The sequence below is a fragment of the Pseudorca crassidens genome, chromosome 2, assembly GCF_039906515.1.
Source record: "Pseudorca crassidens isolate mPseCra1 chromosome 2, mPseCra1.hap1, whole genome shotgun sequence".
Classification (NCBI taxonomy): domain Eukaryota; kingdom Metazoa; phylum Chordata; class Mammalia; order Artiodactyla; family Delphinidae; genus Pseudorca; species Pseudorca crassidens.
In genome coordinates, this window is record NC_090297.1 from 59,437,159 (window position 1) to 59,456,450 (window position 19,292).

The 19,292-nt window shown below is 38.1% G+C and overlaps 1 non-coding gene across 1 annotated transcript; it reads left to right on the forward strand.

Annotated features, from left to right (window-relative positions):
• The first annotated feature begins 1,253 nt into the window (after positions 1-1,253).
• Positions 1,254-1,417, forward strand: LOC137220330 (U1 spliceosomal RNA). The gene has a single exon (XR_010941632.1). It is a non-coding gene; the product is annotated as a U1 spliceosomal RNA (small nuclear RNA).
• Positions 1,418-19,292: the final 17,875 nt, after the last annotated feature.

Genomic DNA, 19,292 nt, shown 5'->3' on the forward strand with positions numbered 1-19,292 from the left:
TTTGATATAGGCTATAATTTTTGTGAAATGCTGCTATTAAATTGCTGACATGCCTTATGTTTGATATCTTAAAATTAAGAAAATGTGGCAATTTAGTCACTATATGTGATAAGACTAAAATTCAGAAAGCTTAATTAACTTTTCTAATTTCCCACAAATGACTGACTCAACGATTCAAAATCTAGGTCTCTAGGACACCAAATCTCTGACTATTTCCTCATGCAAATTATGGTTATTTTTCCCACTGTTTGAGAACCAGCCCTGATTCAGTTTAGCAAGCCTAATTCAATTTGCATACCCAGGAATACATGTTCATGTCATGAAAGCAAAACATGTTCACACATCAACAACTCATCAGACTAAAAAAATCTTGGTGTCAGCAGTGGCATAGAAAGTGTCTCGGTGGTAGAGACAAAAACAAGTAATGTAACTATCTGATTTACCAGAGAAAGTGCAGGGGTCACAAACAGTAAGATAAATTATGAAGAAGGGGAATAAATCTTGTTTTCTTAGTGAATCGGGGAAATGAAAAAAAACAAAACAAAACAAAAAACAACCAGAAGTAATTGCTGAATTTGAAACACTAGAAACAGTTGACAAAAACAAATGATTCAATCAAAGTTGTTATTTCATGTGGTGGAACAAGTGTTTGCAAAACCATTAGTCTACTAGAAAGTCACTCATCATATAAACCCAACATACCTTTCAAGAAGATGTCCTTTTTGGATCTAAGCTATTACAAACAGCCTGGGATTCTTATGTTTTCCCAAAATGAACTATGTATTTAAGGTCCTAAGCTCAGGAACTGGTAGCCCAGCTCTGAAGCTGTGGCAGAAGAGGTCAGAAATTGACTAAAACTGGCATTAGATGGGTGATGAAAACAGGAGGCATGGCTAAGTCACAGGAGAGAGAGAATTCTAAGCAGAGATACATGTATCTATGCTATGAATATGAGTATATATATGCTATGAATTATAGCAGTCAGCCAGGGGAAGGAAGTACCAAGTAATACAGCCAGAGCCACTGGGGAGGAGCTATTACTGGAAATATTATGCCAAGGGAATAAAACAAAATTACTAGTGGTATAAGGTCCGAGAAGGCAAATTCAGGGCAAGCCTGAAATAGAGTTTCATGGTAAAACAGTGGCAAACGTGCGTAAGGTTATCTGAGGTTTTTCTTTTTTAGCCATTTGCATTCTACCTCTTTTGCTACCATACATTTTTTTTTTTTTTCCTCTTAAAGTGATCAACTTCATACTTACCTGGCAGGGGAGATACCATGATCATGAAGGTGATTTTCCCAGGGCGTGGCTTATCCATTGCACTCCGGATGTGCTGACCTCTTTGATTTCCCCAAATGTGGGAAACTTGACTGCATAATTTGAGGTAGTGGGGGACTGCATTTGCGCTTTCCCCTGATTTTTGCAAGGTTTTTAAAAAAACAGACATTTTGTAGTTTTACGTATTTCTCTAGTGTATTTAGTGTTCCCTCCTTGTTACCAGATTTTTTCTGCTTGTTGTTCAGTCTGCACTTTCTTTTCCTTGTGGAAAAATGTAGGTGAGGTGCCCCTTTATGTCAGTTGAGACTTCTTTTTATGTTGCCACGTAAAGTATATTTTGGGTTGTAACTTTGATGTTTTGTATATCTAGCTCCACTTTTTCTCTAGTCAGGGAATGTCTAAGCAAAGGACTAGTGGGCTGTTACTGGCACTCCTCTACCCAGAAGCAGCGAAACACAGAATTCCCCTTCTTGCTTTTACAGCCTTGAATAGCTACCAACTTCACCACGACAGTTTTCCTTTTAAACCCCACCCCACCAAATAAATACGTACATACATACACACATACGTAAGTGATGAACTTCAGGAACCACTCACTACCTCCATGACTTGATGCCTTAGATAATCTATGGTTAAAATGGAATCTGTTAAATTCCTAGCCATATTTCAGCAACCTTTGTCTGAAATGACAGAGCCCTAAGTAGCTTCCTCTCAAATCACTTGTAAGGCCGCCTGAATTCCCACCTCTGAGTACAATACCATCCTCAATTTACATTTCCACACACTTGACGTTAGCAGACTTTTAACTTTATAAATCTGATGGGTGTGAAAATGTGAAGTTGAACATCTTTTCTTTATGTATATCTTTATGCCTTCTGTTCATATCTTTACCCTCTTATCTAATGGGTTGTCTTTTACATACTGATTTGTAGATTTCTTTTTATATGTAATGAATGCTAATCTTGTTTTCTTACACGCATTGCAAATATCTTCTCCCAGTGTATGGTTTCTCTTTTAGCTTTGTTTATGGGGTCAACTTATTGATGCCTTCATTTGTGGTTTGTTACTTGGTTTCCCCACTTTATTTAAGAAAGCCTTTCCAATCAGGACATAAATATAGTCTCCTGCATTCTCTTTTAAAAGTTTAAAAATTTCGCTTATCATATTTTTGTCTTTAATCAATCTGGAATTTACTTTTGTATATGGTGTGGGGTAGAATATCAATATTATTTTTCTGTATATAAGCCAATTGTCCCAGTACAATTTAATTAATATCTCAATTTTTTACTGATTTCTAATGCTACCTATGACATTTATAATGTCCCATATTTTCATGAGTCTATTTTGCCTTCTGCAATATGATTAACTCTTTGTTTCTGATTTTCAAAGCCCTATATAATCAAATCATATAGACCTCAGGTGTGTACCCTGTAGTACAACAACAGCACTAAACCCACAGAATCGAAGAATCTTAGAGCTTGAAGGTAATATGTAGTTTTTAAAAAATCTAGTTATATAATTTTATAGATAAGAAAACTCAAGCCCAGAGAAGCTAAATGAGTTGTCCAGGGTAATATAGTCAATCAGTGGTAGAGCCAGTTATAGAAATATATTTACTCAACATCCACTGCAGTCCCCTAGTCACAAAACTAGTGCTCAGCACATATTAGATTTACTTACTGTTTACACCAAATGACAGCTTCAAATTAAATCAAATGGGAAAATATGATTTGTTAAGTGCCTACCATGTATTAGACATGGTGGTATATTTCCCTAAAACTTGAGAGCAAATTTCCTTTGAACTTTGGCCCATGAGTTCTAGTCTGTGTGTTCTTTTCTCAACCTCTGTAACATGACTGATAATTCTAAGAATACTCTTAATCTGATAAGAAGGTTCTATTCAAAATTGAGTCCTACACTGCTGGAATGCAATTTTCTCCAACATGCAGAAAAGTTTTGCAAAACCCCTGAATGATACTTACATGTGTATTACACAAGAACTATGAGAACAGAATTTCTCCTTAGAAATTCAAGCTGCAACTGTTATCTACTTCTTTTGCTTCTGACTACATATTCCACAAACATATTTTAAGAACTCACATAACACAGATCACCCTTATGAATAACATTCCTGTTCATTAGAGTCTTATAGGCTAGTTGTGGAATTAGGTTCACAAAAAAAAGCGATTTATAATTCAATTGTAGTAAGTGTCATTAAATAGGTAAGAACAACAAAGTTATAGAAAAGCACAAAAAAGATCTGAACTGATCATTCTACATGGTAGAGTCTAGGAAATCCTCATGAGTGGGAATACATGAAATGAACTAAAAGTATAGGAAGGGAAACAAGTATTTATACGCAGATATACATATTGATATGGAACATTATAGCACAAGAGTTAAAGAAAATTGAGATTTTGTGTTAGTTGGTAATGTGTCTTTTCTTCCCAAGATCTCACATTGTGATCAGTATCACTTAATATTTATTAAGTGGTCAATTATTTTACAGGCACAATGAAGGGCCAGGAAATACAGGAATGGACAAAATTGACTTGATTCCTGCTTCAGAGATAGATGTGTATACAGTTTAACAACCAAATGAGTACACTTTGAGATTGTGAAAGGATACTATTAATAATTACAGTGTGGCAACAGATGTGAATCAGGACTAGAATTTATGTCACCATATACAAAGGAAAATATCAGTGTGAGAAGTGACCATGCAATAGGGCTCATAACCCTTTTTGAGGTGTCATAGAAGACTGTGGAAATGAAATTTCTCCATAGAGTCAGAGTTTCATCAACATGCAACCTATGCTGTTACACAGAGTCCTGCACCTAGAAGGGCTCTGCAGTTGGTTTAAGGCTCTGCTGTTGCTCTCTTAAATTATGAAAAATTTTTAACCAGAGGTTTCACATTTTCATGTTGTACTGGGCTCCCCAAGTTATGTAGATAACACTATATGGAAAATATAATTTAATCTGATTTAGCAGGAAGACATTCAGAATGCCAGAGGACTCAGGAACTATGTGGTATGAGGCTGGTTGAAGAATCTGGAAATAGTTAGCTGGATAAAAACTATCCAAGGATGAATTAATAACTGCCTTAAGATAGTGAGAGTTCAAATGGCCTAGAGGAGAAGTAGGATTTTCCAGTGCAGTTCTAGAAAGGGAACAAGAACAACTTTCGAAAACTATAGGAAAACTGAGACAGGGCAGAATTTCACTACAATAGAAGGAAAGACATCATACCTGTAAACTCCCTAATATCAGGGGTATTAAAGTTGAGGCTTGGTGATAAGAAGTAATGATTATTGAAAATTAAATTTTGCATTCATTAAGCGGAGAAAGAATGAGATGATTACAATGGTCCAAACCAATCCTAAGATTTCATATTTATGAAATACATTGAAACTTCCTTGTCAAAATGAACCATATATTAGAATTCCAGGAAGTAAAGCAGGGAACATGAAACATCATCTACCTTTGATTACCTGTATACTTTTTTGAACAGAGAAAATGAGGAAAAAATGTAGACGTCTAATAGTGTACTCACTTAAATTATCTCATTAACAAGTATACAAGTCATGCTGACCTTAATTGTTGTTAAGATTTCCAAGACATGACTTTAAAATTAGCAAATAATGGTAATAACTCAACATTCAACAAGTGAGGTCTAACTTAGTTACTTAAGCCTCACAAAGAACTTGTGAGTTAAGACTTGTTATACCATTTTATAGATGAGGAAACTGAAGCTCAAAGAGTTGAGGTTTTAGGCACACAGCTAGTTAACAAAAGAGTAAGTAATCAGTCTATTTATTCACTGAGGAGCTATTTATTGAGTGCCTAGGATGTTCAGGCACTGCACTATGTGCTAAGAACACAAACGTGAGCAAAATGGAATAGAGTTTACACTGTAACAGAATAGCCAGGATGTAGTAAACTTTTTCCTTTATTACATTCTAAAGGAAACTCTCAGGCAACTTTTCTCATTGGCAAACAATTGTTATTTTGGATAATTGGGATTTACATGTTTATTAAGCCTTTATGTTAAGTCTACATGAGCCTGGTGCTATCAGCAAGTGAATAGAACATATTCTCTGTCTTTTGAGAGGTCTAGCAGAGACAGACTTACATAAACAACTGACCACAAATACAAAGCAGAATGAATAAGTAGTAAGAAGATTTGTAAATATGGGAGAGGCTGAAGAGCAGGAGAATTAAATATGATGGGGTTATCAGGAAATGTTTCATGGAGGTGAGCCTAGAACCACGACATAGGGATAAAAGTTCAAAATGATGAGAACAAGTTTCAAGAGGACACCCTATGATGTCAACCCTCATACCCACAGCACTAACACAGTAACTAGCATATATCCAGTTAACAAATGATAAGTATTTATTAAGTGAATGAATATTAAAAAACAATTTCTTGGTGTGTATTTAATATTGAACAAGGAGAAAGATCAAAGTCACAGAGTTATGAGTATCCATGGAACATATGGGTAGGGAGCAGGCTGATGAGTATTTGTGGTGAGTGGTATGACCATGTCAATGAACAAGTGCTTATGGAAGAGAGAGGAAATGATACTTAGAAAGACAAGTAGGAATCACATTGTGGAAAACCTTACTTTTTAGATGAAGCTTGAAGTAAACTCAGTAGGAAATGACAAGACTGTAACATTTAGCATCTAGCACCTATCACAGTGTCTTAAACAATAGTACACAATATATGTTTGCTGAATGAAAACACGTCTCCCCACAACTAGGACGCCTGCCAGCCGCTGGTGAGGGACCTCAACACCCAATGATATGGGAGGAACCCCGAAGCGAACTGGTAGGATGTGGGGGGACTCAGGGGGGAGACAAGTGGAGGCTGGACACAACTGGTGTCCCTGAGGTGTTCCCACGCATGGAGGGACCCTCGGGGCCTTGGATTGGGGGGAGCGCGCCCAGTGTTTCCCCTGCCCAATTGGCTGGGGAATTCTGCCTGGCTCTTCGGCCGGGTCCTATGCTCTCAGAGGCCCCCTCTGGGATGCGCTGGTTCTGGAAGAGTAGGAAGGTGGCCAGGGGAGAACAGGAGAGGCAAGCAGGAGGGGGCCTCCAGAACCTGAAGAGCAGGAGAGGAATGGAGGGCATTGGCACCACCCACTGGAGCCTGGGAAACCTACTGAGCTCCCAGGTGGGGTCCCCTGCCCTCTGAGACCAGAGGCAGGAGGCACGTCTGGGCACCTTCTGTTCTGTTGAGCCTAAGCCCAACCCCCCACACCTCCCAGGACCTTTTCCAGCCCTGTGGGTCCTAAGCATAGGCCTCTCCCACCACCCAAACCTCACCCCTGCTAAGGACCTGCCTTCCACAGCCACGGCCTTTTCCACCATTTTTTTCTTTTTTTCTCCTCTTTTTTACTATTGTGTTTTTGTTTAACCTTCCAGTTGTTGTTTCATCTATATTTTTATTTTTATATTCTTTCTAACACATTTGTTAGTTTCCTAGTCTAATTTTATTTTTTACTTTGTTACTGTTTTCTTTTCTTTTTCTTTTTTTGTTTTTTTTTCACCCTGCATGGCTTGCAGGATCTTGGTTCATGAACTGGGGGTTGGGCTGAAGCTCCTCTGGTGGGAGGTCCTCGTCCAAACCACTGGACTAACAGAGAACCTCAGAAGCCAGGGAATATTAATTGGAGTGAGGTCTCCTGGAAGTGCTCATCTTGGCACAAAGACCCAGCTCTACCCAACAGCCTACAAACTCCAGTGTTGGAAGGCTCAGGCAAAACAACCAGTAAGACAGGAAAATAATCCCACTCATTAAAAAAAAAAAGAGAAATTAGACAGCAAGTCACCCAAGTCCAGGAAGCACAGAGAGTCCCATACAGGATAAACCCTAGGAGAAACACACCAAGACACATAGTAATCAAACTAACAAATATTAAATTCAAAGAAAAAATATTAAAAACAGCAAGGGAAAAACAAAAAATAACACACAAGGGAATCCCCATAAGGTTAACAGCTTATTTTTCAGCAGAAACTCTGCAGGACAGAAGGGAGTGACAGGATATACTTAAAGTGATGAGAGAGAAAAACCTATAACTATAACATTACCCTACCCAGCAAGGATTTCATTCAGATTCGATAGAGAAATCAAAAGCTTTTCAGACAAGCAAAACTGAAGAGAATTCAGCACCACAAAACCAGCTTTACAACAAATGCTAAAGAAACTTCTCTAGGTGGGAAACACAAGAAAAGAAAAAGACCCACAAAAACAAACCCAAAACAATTAAGAAAATGGTAATAGGAACATACATATCGATAATAACCTTGAATGTCAATGGATTAAATGCCCCAACGAAAAGACACAGACTGGCTGAAGGCATACAAAAACAAGACCCATATATATGCTGTCTACAAGAGACCCACCTCAGGCCTAGGGACACATACAGACTGAAAGTGAAGGGATGGAAAAAGAGATTACAAGCAAATGTAAATCAAAAGAAAGCTGGAGTAGGAATACTCGTATCAGATAAAATAGACTTTAAAATAAAGACTGTTACAAGAGATAAGGAGGGACACTACATAATGATCAAAGGATCAATCCAAGAAGAAGATATAACAATTATAAATATATATGCACCCAACATAGGAGTTCCTCAATACATATGGCAAATGCTAACAACCATGAAAAGGGAAATTGACAGTAATACAATAATAGCAGGGGACTTTAACACTGCGCTTACACCAACAGACAGATCATCCAAACAGAAAATAAATAAGGAAACACAAGCCTTAAATGACACAATAGACCAGATAGATTTAACTGATATTTATAGAACATTCCACCCGAAAGTGGAAGAATACATTTTCTTCTCAAGTGCACATGGAACATTCTCCAGGATAGGTCACATTTGGGGTCACAAATCAAGCCTCAGAAAACTTAAGAAAATTGAAATCATCTCAAGCATCTTTTCTGACCACAAAGCTATGAGATTGGAAATCAATTACGAGAAAAAAAACTGTAAAAAAGACAAACACATGGAGGATAAACAGTGTGCTACTAAATAACCAAAGATCACTGAAGAAATCAAAGGAGAAATTAAAAATATACACAGAAACAAATGACAACAAAAACACGATGACCCAAAACCTATGGGACACAGACGCAGTAAAAGCTGTTCTAAGAGAGAAGTTTAAAGCAATTCAATCTCACCTCAGGAAACAAGAAAAAATCTCAAATAAACAATCTAACCCTAACACCTAAAGCAACTAGAGAAAGAAGAACAAAAAATACCCAAAGTCAGTAGAAGGAAAGAAATCATATAGATCAGAGCAAAACTAAATGAAATAGAAACGAAGAAAACAATAGCAAAGATCAATAAAACTAAAAGCTGGTTCTTTGAGAAGATAAACAAAATTGATAAACCCTTAGCCAAACTCATCAAGGAAAAAGGGAGACGATGCAAATCAATAAAATTAGAAATGAAAAAGGAGAAATCACAACGGACACCACAGAAATACAAAGGATTATTAGAGACTACTACAAACAACTATATGCCAATAAAATGGACAACCACAAAGAAATGGAAAAATTCTTGGAAAGGAAAAATTTTCCATGATTGAACCAGGAAGAATTAAAAAATACAAATAGACCTACCACAGGTAATGAAATTGAAACTGTAATTAAAAATGTTCCAACAAACAAAAGTACAGGACCAGATGGTTTCACAGGCAAATTCTATCAAACATTTAGAGATGAGCTAACATGGATCCTTCTCAAACTCTTCCAAAAAATTGCAGAGGGAGGAACACTACCAAATTCATTCTATGAAGCCACCATCACCCTGATACCAAAACCAGAAAAGATAGCACAAAAAAAGAAAATTATAGACCAATATCACTGATGAATATAGATGCAAAAATCCTGAACAACATACTAGCAAACAGAATCCAACAGCACATTAAAAGGATCATACACCATGATCAAGTAGAATTTTTCCCAGGGATGCAAGGATTCTTCAATATATGTAAACCAATCAATGTGATACACCATATTAACAAATTAAGGAATAAAAACCATATGATCATCTCAATAGATGCAGGAAAAGCTTTTGACAAAATTCAACACCAACTTATCATAAAAACTCTCCAGAAAATGGGCATAGAGGGAATCTACCTCAACATAATAAAGGTCATATATGACAAACCCACAGCAAACATCATACTCAATGGTGAAAAACTGAAAGCATTTCTACTGAGATCCAGAAGAAGACAAGAGTGTCCACTCTCACCACTCTCATTCAACATAGTTTTGGAAGTTCTTACCACAGCAATCAGAGAAGAAAAATAAATAAAAGGAATCCAAATTGGAAAAGAAGAAGTAAAACTGTCACTGTTTGCAGATGGCATGATAGTAGACATAGAAAATCCTAAAGATGCCACCAGAAAACTACTAGAACTAATCAATGAATTTGGTAAGGTTGCAGGATACAAAATTAATGTACAGAAATCTCTGGCATTCCTATAAACCAACAACGAAAAATCAGAAAGAGAAATAAGGAAACAATCCCATTTACCATCACAACAAAAAGCATAAAATATCTAGGAATAAACCTACCTAAGGGGGCAAAAGACTTGTACTCAGAAAACTATAAAACACTGATGAAAGAAATTAAAGATGACATAAACAGATGGAGAAATATACCATGTTCTTGGATCGGAAGGATCAATATTGTGAATATGACTACACTGCACAAAGCAATCTACAGACTCAATGCAATCCTTATCAAACTACCAATGGCATTCCTCACAGAATTAGAACAAAAAATTTTACAATTCGTATGGAAACACAAAAGACCCTGCATAGCCAAAGCAATCTTGAGAAAGAAAAACGGAGCTGGAGGAATCAGCCTCTTGACTTCAAACTATACCACAGAGCTACAGTCATCAAGACAGTATGGTACTGGCACAAAAACAGAAATATAAATCAATGGTATAGGATAGAAAGCCCAGAGATAAACCCACTCACATATGCTCACCTAATTTACAACAAAGGAGGCAAGAACATACAATGGAGAAAAGACAGCCTCTTCCCTCAGTGCTGGGACAACTGGACAGCTACATGTAAAAGAATGAAATTAGAACACTACCTAACACCATACACAGAAATAAACACCAAATGGATTAAAGACCTAAATGTAAGACCAGACACTGTAAAACTCTTAGAGGAAAACATAGGAAAAACACCCTTTGACATAAACCACTACAAGATCTTTTTTGACCCACCTCCTAGAGTAATGGAAATAAAAACAAATATAAGAAATTGGGACCTAATTAAACTTCAAAGCTTTTACACTCCAAAGGAAACCATAAACAAGATGAAAAGACAACCCTCAGAATGGGAGAAAATATTTGCAAATTAAAAACAGAAAAAGGATTAATCTCCAAAATATACAAACAGCTCATGGAGCTCAATGTCAAAAAACAAACAATCCAATTAAAAAATGGGCAGAAGACCTAAGTAGATATTTCACCAAAGAAGACATACAGATGGCCAAGAGGCACAGGAAAAGATGCTCTACATCACTAATTATTAGAGAAATGCAAATCAAAACTACAATGAGGTATCACCTCACACCAGTCAGAATGGCCATTATCAGAATATCTAGAAACAATAAATGCTGGGAAGGGTGTGGTGAAAAGGGAACACTCCTGCACTGTTGGTGGGAATGTAAATGATACAGCCACTATGGAGAACAGTATGGAGGTTCCTTAAAAAACTAAAAGTAGAACTACCATACGACCCAGCAATCCCACTACTGGGCATATACTCTGAGAAAACCATAATTCAAAAACAGACATGTACCACAATATTCACTGCAGCACTATTTACAATAGCCAGGACATGGAAGCAACCTGAATGTCCATCGACAGATGAAAGGATAAAGAATATGTGGCACATATATACAATGGAATATTACTCAGCCATAAAAAAAAACTGAAATTGAGTTATTTGTAGTGAGGTGGATGGACCTAGAGTGAAGTAAGTCAGAAAGAGAAAAACAAATACCATATGCTAACGCATATATATGGATTCTAAAAAATATATATATATATATGGTACTGATGAACCTAGTGGCAGGGCAGGAATAAAGACATAGACATAGAGAATGGACTTGAGGACACGGAGGGGAGGGGGAAGCTGGGGTGAAGTGAAAGTAGCATCGACATATATACACTACCAAATGTAAAATAGTTAGCTAATGGGAAGCAGCAGCATAGCACAGGGAGATCAGCTCAGTGCTTTGTGACGATCTAGAGAGGTGGGAAAGAGAGGGTGGGAGGGATGCTCAAGAGGGAAGGAATATGGGAACATATGTATGCATATGGCTAATTCAGTTTGGTGTACAACAGAAACTAACACAGTATTGTGAAGCAATTATACTCCAATTAAGATCTATTGGATCTTCCCTGGTGGCGCAGTGGTTGAGAGTCCGCCTGCCCATGCAGGGGACACGGGTTCGTGCCCCAGTCTGGGAAGATCCCACATGCCACAGAGCAGCTGGGCCCCTGAGCCATGGCCGTTGACCCTGCGCGTCCGGAGCCTGTGCTCCACAACGGGAGAGGCCACAGCAATGAGAGGCCCGCGTACCGCAAAAAGAAAAAAAAAAAAAAAAAAAAAAGATCTATTAAAAAAAGAAATAAGCAGCATATAAGTTAAAGTTTGAAATATGAGCAGGAGTTGGGGAGAAGGAAAAACAAAGTGTGCAAAGGGCTAGAAATTAGAAAAGTTCAGTAAAATATTCAAAGAAGGCCACAGGAAGAGCTAAGCCTAAGGATGTAGAAAGGAAACAGATGAAATATAAAATCAGAATGCTGAAAAAGTGAACACCAGAATGCCAGTGGGGTGACAACAGCAGTAGGTTCACAGGAGAGCTAACTAAGGCCGTGGCAAAGGGAACAGAAATGGGGGGGGGTTCTTTGTAACTTACATTTACTCAATGTTCAATAAATAGTGCATGACAATAGGATTTTGGGACTAATTGCTTATGTAGGGTAAAGAAGAAAGAGAAGAGAAAATTGACTCTGAGTTTTAGAGTTTGAAGGGTTAGATTGATATTGACTATATAATTGGAAATTGGAAATATGGTCAATGAGCAGATTTTGCAGTTCAATTAGTAAATTTAATTTCGGCCATAAATTGGTTAAGATATCTGCCTGCCTTCTCTTTTGTCGTTGCCTAGAAGAGTGGAAATATACGTGGAGCTCAAACCTCATAGTGTTAAAGGACAATTCTAGCAGAATCCTCTCCATCACACCACTAAGTAGCAATTTTTCCTTTTCATGGAAAGTAAATGGAAGTAACAAATGGTGACTATTTTCTATTGCTCTTAAGTAGAGATTGTCAATATGTGATTGCCCTTTCCAAAAAGGTAGGCTGCTCCTCTTACGTTAAAAGATTAAACAACCTCTTCAAATTTCATACTTAAAGCCATTTTACTTAGAAATCATGTATGTTTATCTTTGTATGTTTACGCCTAAATAACTAACTTGTAGGAAAATATGTCCCTTTGAATACTGAATAAAGCCAAGCAAAATTATGTTTCGATGTTTCCTAATTTCTTCACAAGAAGGATAATGAAAGGAATCAGAACAAGTCCTTCTCCCTTGAAGAAAGAGTTGCTCATAGGAGCTTGTCTACCAGCAAGGATCCTTCTTTATGCACTCTTTTCACTCAGCTAGCCCTGCATGGACTTCTCAGAATATTGATAAATCCCACCTTTGGCAAAGAACTGAATGCAGTATTTCTTGGCATTTGTTTCATGGAGCATTAAAGGAAAGTGAAAACATGTCACTGGATTTGGTCTACTGATGTCCTGAAATATCTTTTTAATTACAACCAGAAACATCAAAGTATAGTATAGCTCGGAGAGGGAGGCTGCCACTATTTTGAGAACTATGAGAACATTTATAAAGACATAAAGCATTTGAGTTCAAGCATCATCTAGGAAAATGTACCATATGAGTCCAGGGGAAAGAATAAAATAGAGAGAAAGACAGAGACAGAAGTGTGGGGGAGAAGAGAGAGAGAGCGAAAGGAAGAGGGAAGTAGGGAGAAGTGAAGGGAAGGGGAGGAGACAGAAGAGAGAAAAGGCTGAGCTGAACACTAGAAACTCAATATTCTGAAGAAATGAAATTTTAGGAGTGAAGAAGAGAAAAGTGAAGCAAGTTCAATGAAATGTGGTGAAGAATAGTTGAAAGGATGAAGACAGACATGAGACCACTGGATCTGACCACGAGGCACTTTTTGGTAATTGATGGAACCACTTATACAAACATTTCAACTTGGATGCAGTGGAAAAGAAATCACTAAGTTTAAAGAAGATACTTACGATACTAGTGATAAAAGTGAGATGAGATACAGAGTGTGTGTTTTGTCAGGTCCCAGAGGTAAGCCCAGGTAAAAATCATGGATTGGAAATACATGAAATGTAGCTAATATTCAACTCACAAATCACTCAGTATATTGCACACAATTAGAACACAACACAGGTTAGTCAGAGTAGTGAAATTAGAAAAAGGGGTAACAAACCACTCCAAGGAGAAGTTCAGGAAGAGGCATCTCAGCATGAGCAGTGGTCTTCAGTCCAACAACAGATCTTGAGACAAGCCTGAGTGGAAAGTCACCTTCTGCTCCAACAGGACCTCTGGCAGCGCTGACTAGACCAGCTCCCAGCAGCAGCATGGAGTCAGGTCCTCCAACAAGGAGCCTTCAAGTGTCTTGGCTCAGTGGTTTCATTTTAAGAAGTCTGCCAGCATGGCGTAAAGGTTACACCCTAGGGGGTTTTATCTCTATAGTTGCTCCTATGTTCCAGTAAAGTCTTTCCTCTGACATTACCAAACCAATTCCTTATCTAAAGTAACACTCTTATTTATCACTCTAAGACACTTGCAGTCCTGTATCAGACATTTCAAAACAACTGTTGTGGAGTTCACATTGGCCACTGTGACTCCATCTTGAATTACTTACCATAGCTTAAATCCTAGGAATTTCACACAAAATGAGTAGGAATCATAACACAAAAGAATCACACTGGGGCTTCCCTGGTGGTGCAGTGGTTGAGAGTCTGCCTGCCGATGCAGGGGACACGGGTTCATGCCCTGGTCCGGGAAGATCCCACATGCCGCGGAGCGGCTAGGCCTGTGAGCCATGGCCGCTAAGCCTGCGCGTCCGGAGCCTGTGCTCTGCAACGAGAGGGGCCACAACAGTGAGACGCCTGCGTACCGAAAAAAAAAAAAAAAAGAATCACACCATAACAGTGTGTGTGGGCTGGTGAAATATTTTAGATTTTTAAGAGAAAATCAGATTTTTACACATCATAGCATATTCCTCTTAGCCTGATTTCTATACTTAGCCTTAATAGCTGTGATACGGTCTGGTAGAAAGACAAAATTATCCTCTGGTGGAGATTCTGTTTCTCACTAAGTCCATCCCTCAATATTTTGAGTAGAGAACAGAAATCAAATGCACAAGGTCAGTGCATTTTAGTCATTCAGGTTAATTCTTTTAATACAGATATATTGGTCAGATAGGTGACACTTATGTACAGTCATTTTTCAAGTCTGGTTACTCCTTAATCCTAATTATGCCTGACCTAATTTAAAGTGAACAAAAATTCATTTTCAACAAAGCAAACAGGAACAAAAGAGCTTTTATTATTTGTTAGAACAAGCCTTGTTAAATAGTGAGCATCTGCTCTCCATTCCAATTATTGTTTGTAGGTTTTAAGGGTCTGGGTTAAGTAGAGTTGTCAGATTTCACTTTGTTAGATAATGAAGTCAGAAAAATGATAATAACATCAGCTCAAATCTGTCGTGTTTTGCAGTTTTTTTAGTGTATCCATTTGCCCCTTTGATTCTGATAATGCTGGGAAGTAAGTACTCCTGGTTCTTCATCTGTACAATGGGGATAAGAATTATATCCTCCTTATAAGGTTGTGCTATTAAATAAGTTAATAAAGGCAGGGAGCTTAAAATTGTGCCAGGCACAAAGCAAAATATTAATAAATGTCAGCTGTTTTGTTGATCCTATTATCATGATTATTAACTTCAGTGTACTTTGTACAATTTGTATCACGCCAAAAGAAGAGGGAGCAGAAAAGAGATGATGAGAGAGAGAGGGAAGGCAGGGAGATAAATGAAAAGAGGAAGAAGGGATTTATAATCAGACTTACAGGTGAGAGAATCTGCACCTTACCTATCTGAAAAGGCTATTCAGGATTGTACCATGTCAGTAAGTAAAGTGGATTGAAGCAGATACAATAAACTGGTATTGATTAGCTTTGTAAATATCCATTCTCTTGCAGTCAGTCATGGGAGATCATTTAGATTAGAAAGAAGTGTGGTGAGACACAGCGTCCCAGGGATTCAAATGAAAGACTAAGAACCAATGACTATCTGTATGACCCTGTGTGTGCTTGTAACTAATCTGTCAGGACCTAACCCATTTTCTCTGAAGTGTAAAGTTAAGTAACAGTTTCATATGTTTATCTTGTGGCAAGAGTACCAAAAGGAAAGTCAGAAGAGGCATATGGAGTCCTTCACCTAGGATGACTACAATGATGAATAATCTCAACAAATTGTACTCTGCGGTGGTTTCAGTTATTGTTTCTTTTGTTCTATATAGCCTGTGTTCAAGTCCTCACCATGCCACATCTGGATGATTGCATACCTTCTCAGTTTTTCACCTCCTCAGTCCATGTGCCATGTTATACACCAAATATACACCTGATCAAGTTAATTCTATCGCTCAATGAACAATCAAGTCAATCACTATAGCATGGATTTCACAACCTGATATTAGAAACTTTCTTAAAACTTATTCATTCTGTCCTCATCTTTACAGAACATTATTTATTATATCTTTATCTTTACAGGGGTCATACAGACTAACTTCCCATTGTTGTTTTACTGTTATTCACTGTGTGATTTGGAAAAATTGCTTAACCTCTCTCAGCTTCATTTTCCTGATTTTAGCAGTGACTGATTCTCAGTAGGGGTGGGAGCAGTTGATTGTGCATCCCAGTGGACATTTGTTAATGTCTAGAGACATTTTTTTTATTTTTACAAATGGGGGAAGAGTGCTATTGGCATCTAGTGAACAAAAGCCGGGGATACTACCAAATATCCTACAATGCACAGGACAGCTCCCCACTATGAAGAATTATCCATTCTCAAATGTGTGTCAAGGTTGAGAACCTCTGCGTTATGGAGATCCTAAACCTACTGACTCATGTCACTGTGACAGTTAAAAGTTAAGGGCCATACAGTGCCTGGCATTCACAAATACTCAACAAATGTTCATTTTGATTGCCTGTCCAATCTTATTTCCTGCCTTTCCTGATTCCTATTTTTATTTATTTAACGAAATCTTCTTTAGTGCTTGCTAAGCGCCAAGCACTTTAAAAATATTAACCTATTTAGGGCTTCCCTGGTGGCGCAGTGGTTGAGAGTCCGCCTGCTGATGCAGGGGACATGGGTTCATGCCCTGGTCTGGCAAGATCCCACATGCCACGGAGCGGCTAGGCCCGTGAGCCATGGCTGCTGAGCCTATGCATCCGGAGCCTGTGCTCCACAACAGGAGAGGCCACAACCGTAAAAAAAATATATATATACATATATATATATATATATATATATATTAACCTATTTAACCCTCAAACTAGCCCTGCCACGGTAAGTTCATGCTCATTTTCCAGATGAGGAAACTGAGTCACAAGGAGGTGGAATATCTTGGCTAAAGCCATACAGCTTGCAAGTTGCACATGTGGCATTTAGACATTGGCAGTCTGATTCCAGAGTCTGTGTTCTAACTATGGTGTCAAGCTGCTTTCCTACATTCTACTGTCCTATGTACCAGTCACTTCAGGCTTCTTTTTAGTTCGTGTTATTGCAAGCATTTCCATACCACTGAACAAGAAGTGATAAATTTTTGAAAAAAGGGACCACATTGTTGTTCCTCTTAGAATCCCTTGTAGCTAGCAAAGTGCTTAGCATGAAGTAGGCTGTACATGAGTAAATGAACCAACCCATCAATCTATCAGCCAGAGTTCTGTGGTGCAGTTTCCCTTTCAGTCACTAGTAAGGCAGGGTCAGGGGGATGTACTTGACCCTAGAGCAGAAGAAAGTCCACTGATCCTCCCAGGGGCTTTATCTTTGTCTTTCATCATGACTTCTTTAGCCTGGGCCCCAATCACCTAAACTAACCAAAACCAACCCTTAGTGAATTTGTGGGTACTGAGCCTCCCAGAGGCTCCATGTGGCTTGATGAAAATGCTTTCACAAAAATGGATACATTTGTATGTCCATTATTTGGTGACCAGACAGACACTAACAGGAGCATATTTTGGTTCTTAACAAGCAAAAAACAAACAATCATGTATATTATCTTTTGAGAAAGTAGGTAGGAAAATTATTGAAGCTTTCTCTATTTTTTCGTGACACAATTCTAACACATGAAAAGAAAAACGAAATAACATCCTCCTTGTATGTGTAATGTTCCATCATAAATATTGTTTTAAAGCCCAGGATTTGGATTCAGAAGCCTCAAGTTTAAGTCCCAGGTCTGCTACTTCCAAACTGTGTGCCCTTGACCAAGCCAATTAACCTCTCTGTTTCTGTTTCTTCAACCTGAGAGAATATTAATGCACCCACATGCAAACACACACACACCCCATTCATGACTGTTGCAAGGGTCAAGTAAGATAAAGTATATAAAAGTACCTAGGAAAATTTTACAAAAAACTGCTTGAATTTAGTTAATATTAGGAAATTAATTAATTAATTTAAAAATAATTTTAAAAATAAATTAATTAATCTTTGTAACCCTCAGAAAGGGGACAGGCTAAAAGAATGATTTGGGAGTGTTACCACAAAACACACCTATAGTAGCTTTAAAAAATTGACTGAAAAAATCAGGACAAGGCTGATGATGGCTGATAGGATACAAAAGCTTCATATTTGAGAAAAAGCCCAGTTTTTACTCACTGCTTTCATCTTTATCAAGGTGTTAGCTTTAGGAGCCCTCATTTTAGGGAGCAAGGAACTCATCGATATGCTCAGTCCTCTCCTCCTGTTCCAAGTTGCCCTCACTTCCACCCTCATGACCGTGGACTTCAACATATAAAGGAAATTCCATTCACCATTCTGCCTGCATGCAGGGTCTTGTCTTCGGCCACCCTTCACTGCTGATTCTAAGATGTCCCTGGATGGAGACTTTGGTTGTGTAAACCATTTTCTTGTTGTCTCTGCGTACATAGACCTCACCCTTGACGAAGACTCGTTCCTTAACCAAACTTTAGTCAGGTTCCTCTGGACACTATTTTTTTTTTAACATATTTATTGGAGTATAATTGCTTTACAATGGTGCGTTAGTTTCTGCTTTACAACAAAATGAATCAGTTATATATATACATATGTTCCCATATCTCTTCCCGCTTGCATCTCCCTCCCTCCCACTCTCCCTATCCCACCCCACTAGGTGGTCACAAAGCACTGAGCTGATCTCCCTGTGCTACGCGGCTGCTTCCCACTAGCTATCTACCTTACGTTTGGTACTGTATATATGTCCATGCCTCTTTCTCGCTTTCTCACAGCTTACCCTTCCCCCTCCTCATATCTTCAAGTCCATTCTTTAGTTGGTCTGTGTCTTTATTCCTGTCTTACCCCTAGGTTCTTCATGACATTTTTTTTCCTTAAATTTCATATATATGTGTTAGCATACGGTATTTGTCTCTCTCTTTCTGACTTACTTCACTCTGTATGACAGACTCTAGGTCTATCCACCTCATTACAAATAGCTCAATTTCGTTTCTTTTTATGGTTGAGTAATATGCCATTGTATATATGTGCCACATCTTCTTTATCCATTCATCCGATGATGGACACTTAGGTTGTTTCCATCTCTGGGCTATTGTAAATAGAGCTGCAATGAACATTTTGGTACATGACTCTTTTTGAATTATGG